Genomic DNA, 16,569 nt, shown 5'->3' with positions numbered 1-16,569 from the left:
TTATAATTTTCGGCCATTTTTTCGATTATGACTTTAATATTTTTGTTGGCCGCCTCTACCGCGCCGTTCATTTGCGGCCTGTAGGGAGAGGATTTATGGTGTTTGACATGATATTTTTTGAGCAGGTCTTGGACTTCGGCCCTGAAGTGGGAACCTTGATCACTTATGATTTCATGTGGAACCCCGTATCGACAGAATATGTTCTTTTCTAGGAATCGGGCGACATGTTTGGCTGTTAACTTTGCATAGGAGATTGCCTCTACCCATTTAGTGAAGTAATCAATTGCAACTAAAACGTACTCGTGTCCCCCTACGCCTGCTGGTGTTACCTTGCCGATTATATCTATACCCCAGGTGGAAAAGGGCCACGGAGAAGTGAAGGTGTATAGTTCTGAGGGAGGTAAATGGTTAAGGTTACTGAAGATTTGGCACTTTGGGCAAGTTTTTACAAAGTGATGGAAATCGGTTTCCATAGTGGTCCAATAGTACCCTGAGCGGGATATTTTTCGGGATAGCATTTTTCCGTTCATATGGGGTCCGCACACGCCGTTATGGTATTCTTCCATTAGTCTTTGGGCTTGGTTTTGATGGACACAAAGTAACTTGATTTTATTCGGCGTGTATTTGTACAGTTCTCCCAGAATTATGCTATATTGTGAAGCGAGGAGGCGCATGGCCTTTTGTGCTCGCGGGGAAGTGTTTGGGGGGAATTCCCCACTTGTTTTGTAACGAAGGATGTCCGTGTACCATGGTTCTTCCTCGGTGTTTTCAGGTTCGGAGTCTATGGAACAACAGTAAGCCGGCTCTTTCCTTCGCTCGACCCGAAGGGTCATTCCGTCCCATTCATTCGGGATGTTGAGCATTGAAGCTAGCTTCGCTAGTGCATCCGCGAATTGGTTGTCGTCTCATGGCAAGTACGTATACTCGATTTTTTCAAATTGCTCAACTATTTGGTCCAAGTGAGCTTGATATTTTGAGAGACAAGTGCTTCGGACCTTCCATCTTTTGGATATATGGTTCATTATTAGGGAAGAATCCCCGAAGACTTGTAGGTATTTGACTCCGAGGCTAACTGCGGCCTCTAGCCCAACTATGCAGGCCTCGTATTCGGCGGCATTGTTTGTGGCCTCGAAGTCAAGTTTGACGGAAATTGGTATATGAGCTCCTTCGGGACTGACTAGGAGAACTCCGACGCCGCATCCTTTTTGGTTGGACGCGCCATCGAAGTATAGTGTCCAATAGTCGTCTCGTATCATCAGAAGTTCCTCGTCGGGGAGGAGGTAAGCTTCCGGGGTTTCCTCATTCGTGGCATGCTCGGCCAGGAATTCGGCTACCGCTCTTCCTTTGATTGTTTTTTCCGGCACGAATTTTAGGTCGAATTCTGAGAGCATGACTAGCCACCTGGACAGGCGACCACTCATGGCGGGCTTTTCGAACACGTATTTTAAGGGATCTAGTTGTGACACTATATGAACAGTGTGGGCCAATAAGTAATGTCTGAGTTTTTTGGATGCCCAGACGAGGGCGAGACAGGTTTTCTCAAGTTCTGTGTATCTCGTCTCGTACTGTATGAACTTCTTGCTCAAGTAGTAAATGGCTCGCTCGGATCCATGTACACACTGTGAGAGCATAGCTCCTGCTGCAGTATCCGTGACGGTTAGGTATAGGCGTAAAGGGATTCCAGGCAAAGGTGGGGAAAGGACGGGTAGCTTGCTTAGGTATTCTTTGATTTTATCGAAGGCAGTTTGGCATTGTTCATCCCATTCGGCCTTTTCCTCTTTTCTTAATTTTTTGAATATGGGCTCACAAGTCATAGTAAGCTTGGAAATGAACCTACTAATGTATTGCAGCTTTCCTAGGAAGCCCCTTATCTGTTTTTCAGTTTTTGGTGGGGGCATTTCGGTAATAGCTTTGATCTTAGATGGGTCAATCTCGATTCCTCGCGTACTAACAACATATCCTAGCAATTTTCCCGAGGTTACCCCGAACACACATTTTTGTGGATTTAGTCTCATGTTGTATTTTAATATTCGAGTGAAGAATTTTTTGAGTGCCGGGAGTTGACCGCGCCGGTCTTTAGATTTGACGATCATGTCGTCCACGTAGACCTCGATTTCTTTATGTATCATGTCATGGAGTAACGTGGTGGCTGTTCTTTGATAGGTGGCCCCCGTGTTTTTCAAACCAAAAGGCATTACAGTGTAACAATATGTTCCCCAAGGGGTAATGAAAGTTGTTTTTTCCATGTCTTCTTCTGCCATTAGTATTTGGTTATATCCGGCGTACCCGTCCATAAAGGAGAGGAGCGCGTGTTCTGCAGTGTTGTCTACTAGTATGTCAATGTGAGGTAGAGGGAAGTCATCTTTAGGACTGGCTTTATTGAGGTCTCGAAAGTGTACGCACATTCGCACTCGTCCATGTTTTTTAGCTACGGGGACAATATTGGCCACCCATTCTGGGTAGTTGGAGACTTTTATAAAGCCGGCGTCTAATTGTTTAGTGACTTCTTCTTTTATTTTCAAGGCTATCTCTGGTTTGAGCCGCCGTAGCTTTTGTTTTACCGGCGTCATTTTGGGATCTAGCGGAATTTTATGCTCAGCGATTTCTCGATCTATTCCCGGCATGTCTTTGTAGGACCAAGCAAAGACACCCTCGAATTCCCGCAAAGTGGAGATTAGATCGGCCTTTTCAGTGGGAGTTAAGGTGAGGCCAATTTTAATAATTTTAGGATTTTCTTCTGTTCCAATATTTACCGATTCTGTGTCTTCAATTATAGGAGTTTTGAGTTCTTGTTCATTTACAGCTTTTATTAGTTCGGTATATTCCTCTTCTGGCTCTTTTTCGTGCTCATTAGTGGCGAGGCATTCTGCATTATTACTCTGATTTTTAAGCGGCATATACTCAAAAGTTTTGTTTATCTTATTAAAGTCATGAAGCATTACATCAAAAAGATCTCCCGGAGTAGAGATTTCCGGGTCTAAACTATTTTTGGGAGGGGTTACAATTTTGCTAGGTTCGGACTCGGAGTCAGACTCGGATTCAGACTCTAATTCTTCGTAAATCGGACCCTCTCCCGCAGATATCTTGAACTTCATCCCACGAGCATTAGTCCATTTGAAAGTCTTGCGCTACCCTCGTTGGATTTGGTCATCTTTTGAGGGCGATGGAGCGATCAATTTAGTAGGATCGAACACTTCATCTTGGAGAGCTAGTGCCATAATTTCTGTTTCTTTCTTCGCTTTTTCCTTTTCTAACCCAAACAATAGCCCGAAAGCATGTGAGTTGGGGAGCGTTTTTGGCATAGCATGGTTCTTTGGGGCGAGTGGCCTTTGAGAACGTAAAGGGTCGTGTCCCAGAGCATGCATCTCTTGGGTTTGTGCGACCTCTAGGTACAGATGTTCGGGATACGCTTCTTCCATCGTGTTTCTTAATGGCTATCACGGGCAAGTACTCAGGGGCCCTGCATTATTGTTGTGGAGTAGGAGACACATTAGTTTGTTTTGTGAGTCGGTTTTTTTTTAGGCATTCTATGACTACCCTTAAGTCGGACTAGTATATTTGGACTGTTATGTGTGCACTTTGAACTCTTTATGTTTTTGAAAATCTCTGCCCGTGTGACATTCATGATTATTTGCATGGTCGACTTTTAGTGTCGAGCATTGCCGTCGTAGGAGGCCTAACAACGACGCAAAGAGTTATTAATTTTTCGCGAGTCGCTTTTGAAATCGAGTGCTTTTCTTACGCCCTCGTAGCAATTCCTTTTTTATGGATATTTTTTGCTACGTATTTTCTTTTTGCTTGGGCACCGAGGCTGCTGCGCCTGACCAGAAAGCCAAGCAGCAACTTCAGCGCCCAGCAGTGGGCGTGAGAAATTTTGGCGCCCAGCCAGGGGCGTTGAAAATGCGTCCCTGGCTGATTCTCGTTTTCTGTTTTTTGTTTTATGCGACTTCGATTTGCGTTCTTGTCTAATAACGTCCTTTGCGCGTAACAGCGTTTGTGGGATTCGTTACAGGCCATCCCGAGCGTCGCTTATTTTGTGGCGATCATTCGGGTTTGCGGAACACGTGTTTCGGTATAACTCTTTGGCAAGTTAGTCTATGAATGTTTGGGCAATTTTTAAGGTCATTGGTTTTCTAAGATAGTTTGTCACACACAATCACATATTTCGCTACACATAACTACATTACAAACATGGATTTGAAAATTAAATATGCCACGTAGTTTATGATAGGCTTCTATGGGTAGTATTTGCGCCTGGCTTGGTACCGCTTCTATCGTAGATCCAACACATGCCCCAGTCGAGGTAGTGTCTTCAACAGACGAATTTCGCTCAAGAGGCCAACCCGCAAGTGCAAGCCAAGGGGGCATGCTGGCGGGAGGGACCTAATGAGCGAGCGATTGGGTTCGGGATAGGTGTACTACCTGCACAAGTACCGAGTGGGAAACATGCGCAGCGTATGCACCCCCCTATTGGCGAAAAAGGTATCCTTAGTCCCAACTCCCGAGGGAGCCGAGATTCGTTATGATGTTCTGCCCGTTCACATTAATATGCTGATTTTCAGGTCGTCCCAACTTGATGGGGAAATAAACGCGGGGTAGGATCGTTTCACCCTTCGGCTATTTTGATTACCTACAAGCACGAGTATTTCCTTCACTATCCCCAGTGGAGTCGCCACTGTGAGGGGGTCGAAAAAGCGCGAGGCTAATGCGTGACTTGTCCCTCGTGGGTGTGACGATTCTTTTTATTCAATCAAGTGTAATTGGATTTCCTGTGAGTATACACCCAATTGACTAGTAATATAGGAGTCGCCATTCAGTTTTTAACGACAATGAGAAAAACTGACAAAACCCGGTTATCGTGACATAAAGGGAGTGCAATTATGTTTGACCACGATGGCCGTAGGTTCCCTTGTGATCCCTGGTGTGGGGATCTCTCAATATACACCCGCAAGGTAGAGATTGAGGGTTCGGGGGACTGTAACTACCGAGAGGAGTAATTCGCTCGTCGATAACTCCAGAGGCAGGATATCCTTACTAGCTCAGCATAAATAATTGAAGGGACATGCGTTAACTATTAAACTAATCTGAATTGATTTTAGCAATATGCAACATATAATACTAATTCGATCGTGATTATCTGATTTAAATAGCATTAAGGGACCTAGCATGATAATCCGATTTCCCAAAAATATTATATTTATTAGGCGTGATAGAACAATCATATTAGGTTAGTTTAACAGTTCATAAAAAGGGCGAGGAAAGCAGTTAAATCATCGAAAAGGGACACATTACGACGCACCCTTGAGAGGTGCGTCAGGGTTCTCAGAAAACTAACCACTTTGACTTTGCTATTTCTCCTTTTTTATTTAACGAATCTCGATTATGGGACAGGATACGTTCTGTTCGATTTATGGATCGATTGCGACAGAACGCGTGAACAGTTTCGCAGTGAGAGGCTTGGGCTAAGGGGTTTTGAGTCAATACTCAGAATATATTATGTGTTGTTGTGTGTTCTTTCACGTCGAAACTAGGGGTCTATTTATAGGGAAGAGTTCGTGGAAAGATAGAATTGCAGAGTTCTAATCCACAAAGAATTAGGAAAAGAGACGTACCCAGGTATTTTCAGCGCCCAGGCCTGGGCGCCGAAGATTTCGGCGCCCAGAGCTAGGCGTTGAAAATAGGGTCTGGGCAGTTTTTGTTTAGTCAGATTCGGATTCTAAAATCCGTAGAGTTTGAGATCAATTTGAGTCTCTTAGCGCGTATCAATTTGTGACGGAATGCGTCTGGGCCCGTTACGAACTCTAGGCTCGTTAGGATTTAAATTAATACGTAACTCTTATTTCCGAACCCTATTAGGAATAGGATTCTCGCGGTTTTTCTATCTCATTTAGGATTTATGTTGGAATGCAACACCTAATTCTGACAGGTTTCTATCTTTTATGATTTTGCCACTTCTAGAAGCTACCTTTTACGGTAATTACTATTTTTAGCAGGTTTCCATAAATAGCAGGTTTTGGGTGAAATGAAATGGGGAATCGAGATTCGTTTATTTTATAGCAGATGCGTTGTCAAGTGGAGTTTTTATGCTTTCATCATCGAACCTTTCCCTTGCGGGAATGGGGACAAAAGTAGGTGTCTACACTCGGCCATTCAAAAGAAGATTTGACACCCTCTAACCAGGTAGTTAAAGCATATGATAATGCCCGGAGAAATGTACTGGGATCGATTGAGTTGCTTCTTGAATATGGTTTTGTTGTTAGAAACGTGGTGTTTGTAGTAATTGACATTGAAGCGTGCTTCAATCTGTTGTTGGGAAGACCCTGGCTGCATGAAAATAATGCTATCGCTTCTACACTCCATCAAAAGGTAAAGTTTCTCACTGATCACGGTGTGGTAACTATTAAAGGCGATCCAAGCGATGCGAGTATCTCTCATATCGGCAAATCAATACTCCATTTGGACGAAGAAGAAGATACTCGGGTAGACGGTTTTTCTATCTATAATATCCAATTGGAAGATCCTGAAGAAGACTCTGAAGAAGATCTTGAGGAGGATTTGGCAGAAAATATGGAAGAAGAGCCAGGAAATCCCGAAAATGATACTCAGGAAGGAGATGATACAGCCAGACAAGAAGGAGAATCGAGCAGTTCAAACAGTAGTAAGGAAAACAACATCTTCAGCAGAGACGAGTCTTGGACTAGCAATGAGATAAACAAAATGGGCGATGGAGTTCGTGATGATGATTATGACATCGACTTTGACGGATATTTCCTTAGAAAGATAATACACCCAGATAGCCTTGTCATCTTCCTAGAATATAAACATGAAGATCGTTATCGTGATCTACCCCCCTTCCGGAAATTTAATGGCTTGGAGAATCCGATCATTCACCTCCAAAGCTTTGTGAACACCTTAAATCCGCTCAACGTGCCGGAAGAACATTTTCCGATGTTATTCGATAAAAGTCTAGAAGGATCAGCACTAACTTGGTATTATACTACTGATCATACCAATAGAAATTCATGGAAGGAGGTAGTACAATCGTTCAGTGATTGGGCACATAAATTTCAACAATTTGATAAAGGGAAGAAAATGCTAGTACAAACTTCTCAGTCCGAAAATGAGTCGTTCTCACATTTATTTTCAAGATGCTCACATCTTCGCACTCAACTCCGAACTCCCATTACAGATAGAGAATTCATGTTGATATTGCTTAAAAAGTTGAACGCTTTCTATTACCGGAACATGGTATCCATCAAGTACATTGATCTCACTCACATGGAGAGATACGGTTATGAGATTGATGTTAGTCGATTACAAGAAAGAAGACCCAAGATCTGCACACAAGCTCATACAACTAGGGTATTCACACAATTGAATGAACCTTTAAGCATGGTATACTACCGGTTAAACAAAAAGGGAGTGCTTCAAGCTAAAAGCTATGTGTACTCTCTACCTCCACCTGGAACTAACATGACCCGATATTGTAGTTACTGTCATCAATATGGTCATATAACTGATTCATGTTATGATCTCAAATGTGCAATTCAAGATCTTATTGACGGTGGAGTTGTCGATTCATTTCATACCAAGTATTTTACACAGAGAATTCGTCCACTTACGCAACAAAACTCTCAGGCCATCATTTTCCAACAATTGCTTGAACAAGGTCGTATCAAACCACTCCCTCGTCGACCAGGAGCTGATCCCATAGGACCTGATCTACAAAGGTTTTGTCGTTACCATCAGCTACATGGTCATGACACTGATGGATGTTATGCACTTCGTATGCGAATCAAACTCATAACAGGATATTTGTGTCTCAACCAAAAGAAGTCTGTCTCCATAAACGCTATTTCCATCCCGGCAAGCAAAGAGGATATCACCTTGTTAATGACGCATAAATCATCCCCAAAGGACGATGAAAACAAGGGAGTTGACCAATAGAAATTCCCAAAAGCTATGACTTGGATGGATAACAAAAATATATCTGTCACCAACCAGGAGGAAGAAACACTAGCAAGCATCGTAGCATCAATTCAGTCCATCATGGAACCTCATGTTTTCTCACATCAAATGGACAATGATACTAAGAAGATATGCACTCAGGTCTGCAACGCATGGCCTAAATGGATCTTTGACTTAGAATGCAACAACTAGTCGGCAGCATGCAACTTCGGTACAATGGAAAACGTCATCATTACTTTCATTTAAGGGGATAGCCCAACTTTCATGTACCATATAAAATTTAAAAAAAGAAAAACAAAAAAAAAAATGTAGATTAGATACAAAGAACTACGTGCAGCTTGATCCCTAAAAACACCACATCATGGCACACACCTGAGGATTTCTTATGTAAACACTTGTATCACTGGGGTACGTAGGCAACTCTGAATGAGTTCAGCTGCTTAAATAAAAAAAATAAAAAACAAAGAAACTTACAACTACAAGAACTACGTTGGGTCTGATTCTCCAAAAAAAAATATGTCAAAAAAAATCAAAAGAAAAAGGGCAATGGAGATACGTAGGCAACCTCCGGGTGCGACCACTAATAATATACATAACCTCAAGGGACCTCGGCACAAGAACGTCATTTATCAAAGGGATACAAGCCCTATTTCTTACTTTTGTTGTTTATTTTCAGAAAAGAGAAATGGACACCCCAACTGAATATTCCAAAAGGATAAAACAAGAACGATTTACTAACAAAATAACTCCTAAAACAAAAAGGGGCAACAAAAGATGTTTACTTACAAAAGAATTTTATCAAAGAAAAATACTTTCGTGTTTGACTGATTTTTGAAATAAAAGTTTTTTTTGAAGTTTTTCTCAAAAAAAATTACACATGTTCTACCTAACTTGCTTCAACATTATTCATCTTTATTCTTTTTCTTTTCTTTCCTCGTTGCTTGAATTTGACCTTAATACCCTATGTCTAGTTGTCGACCCTGAAGAAACCATTCTCAATTCCAACCCTACCCCATGACTAACCAGCCTCAAGCGTCTATTCCATCTCCAATTATGAACCAAGAAACAAAAGACCCTGTTCTCCAAACACTCACAAAAGGTTTTCAATTAATGATGAAAATGGGTTATACACCAGGGAGGGGCTTAGGCCGTAGTGGCGAGGGCATAAAATATCCAATTCCCATATGTGATAAACAAAACCGATATGGTCTTGGAAATGACCCGAAAAATGATTCAAAACCTACTAAAAAGCCATCACTCACCTTAAATGGACAATTCATACTGCAAAACGACGATGAACCATACTATGAGTTTCCCGAACCCTGGTATGATCCCATTAAGAAAGAAATACTTCCTGGGCTCGAAATCTTTTCCGCGGAAGCCAGAAACGAAGATTTTATGAAGGGTTGGCCCGACAAAAGCCACGAACCGAAAGAAAAAACAGATTGGGTTGAATACTTGAAGCTAGGTGTCCTGAGAAACTTGTTCTCTCCCCGCTTTGAAGACGAAAGACCTTTTGATCCGACCACTCTTGTCACACCATCAAAAAGAGAAATTCAACAAGAACAAAACATCCAACCAATATCAGAAACCTATGTCCAACTATTCATAGATAATCCTTTAACCCAACCCTCTTCGGATTCATCATCCACCACTCATTCATCCAATACAGACGGTTATGAAACTGATAGCTCATCATCAAGCCATTCATCCTTAAAAACTCAATCCGACATCCTTAACCCTGAAGATATTGAAAATGTCCTTGATAGTAAACATGTTTGCATGCAAGAAATTAATTTTGATCACGATGCATTGTCTGATAATGAATTTTTCAATGAACCTAAAACATGCATGACACCCATGGAAGAGTCCATAGTCATAAATATAGGTAGCGAAAGTGATATAAAAGAAGTCAAAATAGGGTCCTCCCTTTCCCCTGAAGAAAAAATAGCATTCATTGCATTACTTAGGGAATATGTAGATGTCTTTGCATGGTCATACGCCGATATGCCAGGTTTCGATCGTGAAATTGTCGAACATCATATCCCTCTTTACCCAGAAAGCAAGCCGAAGCAACAGAAACTACGGAGGATGAAGCCCGAAATGAGTCTTAAAGTCAAGGAAGAAATCCAGAAACAACTTGACGCCAACTTCATAAAACCAATTAAGCATCCGGAGTGGTTGGCTAACGTGGTGGTTGTACCTAAAAAAGATGGAAGAGTCCGAGTTTGCATCGACTTTAGAGATCTAAATGCTGCATCACCAAAAGATTATTTTCCCCTTCCTCGCATTGATGTTTTAGTGGATAGTACTGCAGGACACGCAATGTTCTCATTCATGGATGGATTCTCATGATACAATCAAATACTCATGTCAGCAAATGACATGCCCAAGACATCGTTTATCACTCCTTGGGGAACCTTCTGTTATAGAGCGATGTCGTTTGGTTTGAAAAACGCAGGAGCCACTTATCAGCGAGCTGCGACAACAATACTGCACGATCTTATCCATAACACTGTTGAAGTCTATGTCGATGACATGATCGTCAAAAGCCACGATCGAGGAAATCACGTAGAAGCATTAAAGTCTTTCTTTGACCGAATAAGGAAGTACAACCTGAGATTGAACCCGCAGAAATGTATGTTTGGTGTAACGTCGGGAAAACTTTTGGGATTTGTAGTAAGCCAAGACGTCATCAAAGTAGACTCCGACAAGGTAAAAGCCATACAAGAACTACCTCCTCCTAAAACGGAAAAAGAAATCCGAGGTTTTCTGGGCAGAATTCAATATATCAGCAGATTTATATCTCAACTAACAACAAGGTGTGAGCCTATATTTAAGTTGCTGAAAAAGAACGTTCCCAAAAAGTGGAATGACGAATGTCAGGCTTCATTTGATTCAATGAAGGAATATCTTTCAAACCCGCCGGTTTTGATGCCACCCAAACCCGGTCAACCTCTAATATTATACCTCACAATCACGGAAACGGCCATGGGAGCACTTTTAGCTCAATATCAAGAAGGAACAAAAAAGGAAGTAGCTATTTACTACCTCAGCAAAACGTTTCTGGAATATGAAACTAGATACACACCGCTGGAACGGGCTTGCGTCGCCCTCATATATGCCACAAAAAAGCTACGACATCATCTACAAGCCCACACCACGTACCTTATCTCCAGACTCGATCCCATCAAGTATATTTTTTAAAAGCCTATTTTAAGCGAGAGGCTAACAAGATGGCACGCGGTTTTATCTGAATTTTATATTCAATGTGTAAACCAAAAGTCTATGAAGGGAAGAGCCATATCCGAGGCATTGGCTGATGGGCCCATATCAGGCGACGAATTTGATGATGATTTTCCTGACGAGAACATATTCACCATTAATGTATCGAAATGGAAAATGTACTTTGATGGGGCATCCAATAGAAAAGGAAACGGCGCTGGAGTATTGTTAATAGATCCCCATGGGATACACATACCTTTTGCTGTGAAACTCAGTTTCCCAACCACAAACAATACAGCCGAATATGAAGCTTGTATCTATGGAATCAAAGCTGCCCTAGCAGCGGGGGCAAAACATCTCACCGTGTATGGTGATTCAAATCTTATCATATCCCAGACGATTGGGGCATGGAGAGTTCGGGATGAAAGATTGCAAATGTATAGTGATTATGTACAACAATTCATCCCATATTTTGATGATATTAATTTCAAGCATCTTCCTCGTGAGCAAAATAACTTTACAGATGCTTTACCTAACTTAGCAGTAAATTTAACTTGGGAAGAGAACGTGAAAATCCAATCAGTGACGATCGTGGAGAATAAATTTCCCGTGATTGAATTTGAAAACATGATCGCCTCGTTAATAAAAGAAGATGAAGAAGATCCTTGGTATATAGATATAAAGAAATTTTTAATCGACGGACAATACCCTGAAGGAAGTCACAAGAAAGATCGATTAGCCATTCGAAGACTAGCAGCTCATTTCATAATGCTAAAAGAGCAATTGTATCATAAAGGTTTTGATGGAATTCCACAACTATGTATTTATGGAGAACAGACACAACGGATCATGAAGGAAGTTCACGGAGGAGAATGTGGACCGCACATGAATGGAAGGATGCTCGCTCGAAAAATTCTTCGGGCTGGATACTATTGGACTACTCTCGAAAGTGATTGTGTACATTTTGTAAGAGCCTGCAAGAAGTGTCAAATCTTTGCAAATCTCAACCATATGCCACCTGTATCATTGAATAACCTTACTTCACCATGGCCGTTTTCAAGCTGGGGGATAGATATCATCGGGCAAATCCACCCAATAGCCTCAAACGGACATCAATATATTTTGGTTGCTATCGACTATTTCTCAAAATGGGTAGAAGCAGCATCATTCTCAAAATTAGGGGCAAAGCAAGTGTCGAAGTTTGTTATAAACAACATCAACTGCCGGTATGGAGTACCTTTTGAGATCATTTCCGATAATGGATCACAATTCGAAGGACATCTCAAAGAAACACTTCAGAAATATAAAGTTAGACATCACCAGTCTTCACCTTACGGTCCCCAAACTAATGGCGCGGTCGAGGCGGCTAACAAAACCATCCGAACGATAATTGCGAAAATGACTGATAAGACCAGAGAATGGCACGAAAAGATTCCGTATGCACTATGGGGATATCGAATTTCCATTAGAACACCGATTGGTACAACTCCGTATTCTTTAGTATACGGTATGGAGCCACTTCTTCCCATAGAGATTGAAATTCAATCACTTCGGGTTATAAATGAAAGTGAAATTTCGGAAGAACAATGGTTTAAAGATCGATACGACAAACTCTCTTTAGAGGATGAACGAAGGTTACAAGCTCTTCATAACATTCAACTGTACCAACGGCGCATTAGTCGAGCCTTTAACAAAAAGGTTCGAGAAAGAAATGTTCAAGAAGGCGATTTAGTTCTAAAAGAAAATCGAGCGCCACTTCACAATCCTCGGGGAAAGTTCAAGCCCAATTGGTCTGGCCCATTCCTCCTGAAACACATCACTTTAGCAGGAGCGGTTAAATTGATGGACCTTGACGGGAATGAATTTGTTTGCTACACCAACCTTGATCAACTGAAGAAATACTACGCTTGAATCCTTTTTTGTCTTCTAAAAAAAATCAAAAAAAAATCAAAAAAAATCAAAAAAAAAAAAAATCATCAAAAAAAAAAGAGAATAAATAGTTATCAAATTTATTTATTGTGTGTCTCGTCCATGGATAGAAAGCATTATTTTATCTCATCATAGGAATTTCATTGTTAAGGAAATCTCGTAATTTAAATTAATGTCAAACATGAAAGCATGATTACAACAATGGACATTTAAATACCTTTATTTCATACTTGCATTACAAACCATTAACGGTTATGCACAAACTAGAAAAGGAACAACAAAAGCAATAACAATAATGCCTTATCCCTATTTCTACCTTTTCCCTAGAACTTGTTTCCTATCTTTTTATCCAAAAATAGAAGCCAACTTCTCATGAGAAAACATCTGTTGAAAAAAGGACGTGACAATAAAATTGAAAATTACAAAAAGGAAGCACACAACTGAATTGAACTTTCCTACTCATCGGCCCTGTCAAATCTTCACTCGTCTTCATAGAGATCCTCCGACAACCAGGCAGAGTACGAGGAAGTAGGAACGCTATCCTCCAAAGCCAAGAAAGCTGGCACCGACCTTGCGAATTGCCATACACGACGAGCAGATGAGAGAATTTGACGACTACTAATGAGATAAGCAGCACAACGCACGTTTGGCAGCACATCGACTGGTAGAAGACGTTGAATCTGACCTACTTGCCTCAAACACCTCCATGGAAGGTAAAAGGTGACCCGACCCAGCCCGGGAAGTTGGACTCCTTTGCGATGTTGGGTGCTGATAATTACCTCTGTTATGTTGAGATGAGAAGTGACCCATTCCACATCCAGTGCTAGAAAAAATTCTCCCCACGCACCGCTATCGCAAAGTTGGCGAAATACTGGAGATAATCCTCTCTCACGGATCTGTGAAGTTCGATAAGGAAAACGATTTAAAGGCTTGCACAACTTAATTTTTCACATAACCAAAGATGAAGCACGACGGGACACCCTTCTATAAAACCCCCGGGATTTCGTTTAACGTTATCCAGACTCATGACAAGCTCACCTAAGACAATTGGTCCTAAGCGACCCCCGGTCTCTATTTGAGAAAGAAGGGTAAGGCACCTGGTATCACATGAAAATAGTGAACCCTTAAGTAATACAAGACCCAATAACACGAGGACCATTGCTCTTTTCTGACACACTCTATAATCCTCATTATTTTCAAAATGCCAAGTTTCCCCCGAGAAAGCAATAAGGAGATTATCTAAAAGCATCTCATCTTGAAATAATAAGCGTTCATCTTATCCCATGGGATACCCAAATACTCCCTCATGATTGACTCTTTTTCCCCAGGTTCTCTCATAACAATGACCGGCCCTCCGACATTGAGACCTAGTAAACCCTCAATCTCTTCCACCAAAGGAACCATCTCTGTTTCCCCGAAACGGAAAACATGACGTTCCTCATCCCAGAATTTCACCACTTTGTTAATCATGTCATAACGAATATTAAGGAAAAGAAGTGGAAGAATATTTCTAGTGAAAAGATTCATAAGGTCATTAGAACGAGATAATGGGTTTCCTTCCAAAGCTTCCCTAATGTTTCTTTTGTGTGAAACATCAATCTCATTGAGCTCTTGGAAAGTTTGATTCATTTTGAAAAAGAAGAAAAGTGTTTTGAACTAAAATTGAAGAGAAAGAAGAATTACACCAAATTTTTGAAGGATTTTGATAAAATGAAGGTTGGTGTGGTTATGAATCATGGAACCACGAAATATACAGGGGAAGCCTTATAATACAACCAAATTTATCCATGCCCCACCATAACAATCATTTTTCAACTTTCAAACACCGGTCCGCTGAAATACGTCAGTTTCTCTGTTTCTGATAACTGCATTCTGTTCTTTTGCAACAAACTGTTATGCACTTATTTGAAATATCCCAATAGCATTATATCAAATACTTGAATTCATATCTCAAACATTTAGATACTCATCCATCCCGAACCGAGTCGATTAAGGTCAAATCAGCACATTTTAAAAGGGGCGCACAACTGTTTTTTTTCTGCTAAATCTTCAACAACTATGTATGAAAACAAATTGTTTGATGAATCCTCTTCATGTTTCTAAACTAAAATTCTCCATAAACAACGTCGTTTTTTCAACACCTTTTTTGCTTAAAATACTCGTTTTTTTTTAATACCGAGTATATGATCCAGATGATTCAAATAGATTTCACTTTCCACTCTTATGGAAATGCTTTTTTTTGGAAATGATTTTGGATTCATTGAGTTATTCCGATCATGCAAACACCAAACTTATCCCGGATTTCGGAATTCATCAATTCCTGGGCAATAATAAATCAAACCTAACAATAACTCGTTTTCAATTTCTTGGATTTCAGATAAAAACATCAAGCTAGTTTTTCCAAACTACAAAGTACGCTCAAATCTTTCAGGATTTCAAAATACTAAGCCGGTTTTCTCAAACCGCAACGAGTCAAAGTGTACTCAAATCTTTCAGGATTTCAAAATATTAAGCCGGCTTTTTCTCAAACCGCAACGAGTCAAAGTGTACTCAAATCTTTAAGGATTTCAAAATATTAAGCCGGTTTTTCTCAAACCGCGACGAGTCAAAGTGTACTCAAATCTTTAAGGATTTCAAAATATTAAGCCGGTTTCTCAAACCGCAACGAGTTAAAGTGTACTCAAATCTTTCAGGATTTCAAAATATTAAGCCGGTTTTCTCAAACCGCAACGAGTTAAAGTGTACTCAAATCTTTCAGGATTTCAAAATATTAAGCCGGTTTTTTCTCAAACCGCAACGAGTCAAAGCAAACTAAAATCTTTCCAGATTCCAAATCATCAAGCCATCAATCAAGTAAAATCTTTCAAGACTTCTAAATATCAAGCCGGTTCCTGTTTTCACACAGCTGTCACATTTCTTTTGGATACCAAAACCCCTTTTAAATCAATTTTAATCAAAATTTTGTGTCTTTTTTTTTATCAAACATTGATTATCGTTTTAACAAAACTCAATCAATGTGGGGCATTCTGTAGACACCAAATTTTGATCCCCGTTTTTGTTATATTTTTTACTTCTTTTTCATGTTGTACAATTCCGTTTATTTTATAATTATAATCATGGAAATAATTTCCAATAATTAACAACTTTAAAAGAACAACAGAACAACCAAAACGCGAATAACAATAATAAATAAATAATAATACTTCATTAATAATTTCCAAAAATACACATAATCCTTACAAAATGTACTTCTACCTTAAGATTAATACAAAATCAAAGTACAATGATAGAATGTGTATTTTTTGTCTAGTCTTGTCTCGCCAGAAAACTCGTAATCTTCACTTACTCATAATAATAAAAACCACTATGGCCATTAACAAGGCTATTAGCCCCATAATATAGACCATGTATAATTTTAACATTCGTAAATCCTCCTGAACCGAAGAA

Source organism: Spinacia oleracea, chromosome 4 (genome assembly GCF_020520425.1).
Source record: "Spinacia oleracea cultivar Varoflay chromosome 4, BTI_SOV_V1, whole genome shotgun sequence".
Taxonomy (NCBI): domain Eukaryota; kingdom Viridiplantae; phylum Streptophyta; class Magnoliopsida; order Caryophyllales; family Amaranthaceae; genus Spinacia; species Spinacia oleracea.
The sequence above is the reverse complement of the archived record's forward strand: the minus strand, read 5'-3'. Positions refer to the sequence as shown.